Source organism: Electrophorus electricus, chromosome 5 (genome assembly GCF_041902795.1).
Source record: "Electrophorus electricus isolate QZ-2024a chromosome 5, ASM4190279v1, whole genome shotgun sequence".
Classification (NCBI taxonomy): Eukaryota; Metazoa; Chordata; class Actinopteri; order Gymnotiformes; family Gymnotidae; genus Electrophorus; species Electrophorus electricus.
The window spans coordinates 10,472,463-10,475,245 of NC_137501.1; positions in this window are offsets into that span (position 1 = coordinate 10,472,463).

Consider the following 2,783-nt stretch of genomic DNA (forward strand, 5'->3'; position numbering starts at 1 on the left):
CATTAGCTTTTATTAGGAAATGTTAAGAATTTGCATTTGCTCCAAGTATTTTCTTTGTATTATTCCTGAGATCAGTTTTCTATAATTCCAAATTTGGGAGAAGACCAGATCGCTCATTAGTGGCATTCAGCATATTTTCCTGTCACGGTCTCAAGCCATAATGATATAAATGGTAATACTGGTCCTAGAACATTAAGTTGATCTAATGTGTGATATATAGTGCTTTCAGATTAGTAAGGGTGCTTTGCTCTGCCAAAGTTGCAATTGCACCACCAAGTCACTTGATGTCTCTCTTGCCACAGACTTGACATGGACCCATAGTCAAGTAGCCTCCCACTACTCTGGCACTCCCCCCTGCTCCGTCTCTCTTGTTTTCTGTCTCTCTCTCTCCTTGCCCAGCACCTGTCTCAGTGGACTGCCCAGATCATCCATCACCTCTGCCCGTCGTTCTACTCGCTCTCGCACCTATCCGCGAACAAAACACATCTTTCTCTCCTTCGCTCTCTCTGTCACCAAAGTACCACACGACCACTCTATTGTTTACCCAAAAAGGAGAGTGGGCTGTTAACACATGTTTAGTAATAGAACACCCCCCTCTAGGCCTGAAGAGAAGAGAGCTCTACTCCCTCTACCACCTCCCCCCCTACCTCCCTCTCACCTCCTCCTGACAGATTAGACCCACCATTCATCTAAATTATGTCAGTGGAAATGAGCAATCGGCTTAATCTGTCCTAAACGGGACTGGGAGTTTGGGTGCTGTTGACACATAGGTGAAACTGCCTACTGTCGTTGCAGCTGTCAGACCCCCTAACATGTGATGAGTAGCCCCTCCCCCTCCCCCAGGCTCCACGTGGTAAGGAGAGGAGAGAGCTCTGAGGAGCTAAGCAAAATGGCACATAGTTAAGGATCAATAGTATGTCCTGGGCAAGAGTGTCTGCTCAACACATGTGAGCTAGAGATGCTGTTTTGTTTTTGAGTTTAAACACCCAGGGAGAATGGGAAGGTGTTGAAGAATAGTTGTGTCTGTGTTTGGAATTTAATCATCACACGTTTGTTCATCAAGCCTTGAAATAACACTACGAGTTAGGTGGTATGTGTACAGTGTTAACAGTGAACACACTTCTGTTAAGACAGACCCTTTCCTCATTATAAGGTACTATGAGGTTGTCTGTTAGAAACAGCTTTTTAATCACATATTTGCTGAATGTCTGAGAATGTGTGGACAACAACAGTTGCAATGGGTTATGTCACTCTGTTTCAGTGATGTTGTACCTCCGTTAGACTAACTTTGTATGCTTCTTATAATTATGAGGTAATACGACAACAACCAAGAACTTGCAAATGCAGTGGCTTGAGCCATAGGAGAATAACTGCAGTCCCTTTGTGTAAATATAAAGGCTTTGTAAAACACAATCCTAACTCGTCTATTCCGTATGAGGCAGATTGCTTTGCTCTGTAAACTCCAACTCCATACTTATGCATGGCCTCTTTGAACCAAAATCCTCCAGCTGCTTTGCAGATGTTGGTGTGAAAACACACACACACACACACACACACACACACACACACACACACACACACACACACACACACACACACACACACACACACACACACACATAAACACATACACAGAGTTTCCAACTTCCCAGCTGGATGGGTGTGATCACAAAGATGGTTATATGTGAATGCTTTATTCATCTGGTGACCTCACTGGGCACAGTCATAGTAATAATAGTGATAAGCTCATGTCAATAGTGCAAATGTTTGTCAGAGATCATTATGGCAAGCATTATCTCCACAATTAATCTTCTCAGTTCTTCAAAAAAATGTTATAATAACATGTCCTAAAAAATACGCAATGCCTCCAGGTCACAGTTACTTTGTCAAATGGATTATTTTGCTCTAAGCACTCCCACAAACTAATATGTTCTATATCATAGGAATGCTTTGAATGCTTTCAGCTATAAACATCAGGAGGCCTTTAACTTTCAGTCACTTTATGGGCAGTTATTACATTTTTTTGTGCATTTCTTTCCCCTTCTAGCCATTTCAACAAAGCTTCACTCTGTGACTGTGAAAATCATGTCATCCTCATTTGTCTTTATGACTCCAGAAATCAGCACAACCTGTTTTGTTCTCTGTAGCTCTTCTTTTTTTTCCAGGCTGTTCTTTCTCACCTTTTCCTTCAGCATTTTTGAGAAGGTGCAGAAAAGTAGGGGTGATCTCCTTGACGACGTGAAGGGAGTAGCAATGTTTAGCAAACATGTGTGGCAAGTGAATCTTCGTTTATAGCTTTGTCTCGGTCGACTCCAAATGCTGAACATTCCATTCTAGGCCAGTGGGTTGGCGTAGGACCCTGAGCCAGGTCTGAAATTCTCACCCAAATCTTTCTTATTCATGTTCTCTTCCTACACAATTACCCAAACCAGACACACCTAAATTCCATTTCACAATATCATATTTTTTAAATTCTCCTATTCTTCCGTTAAGGAAACTTGCTTTTGTAGATTGAAAATAACTTTTCAGAGAATCACACTTCCTTGGAAGAAGTGAAACATCTGAAATATAACAGTGCTCAATTTCCTACAATATATAAATGTACACAATCATATTAACCAGATTTTGGCACTGCAAGTTTGTAATAATGTATCACCTGAATTGGTTATACAGTTTATATCAAATTTCAGATAATACAGTATCATATCACTTTTAGTTTAAGTGTCCTAATTTAGTGGGGTTTGGAGATACATTTGACAGTGTTATGATATAGTACATGCATC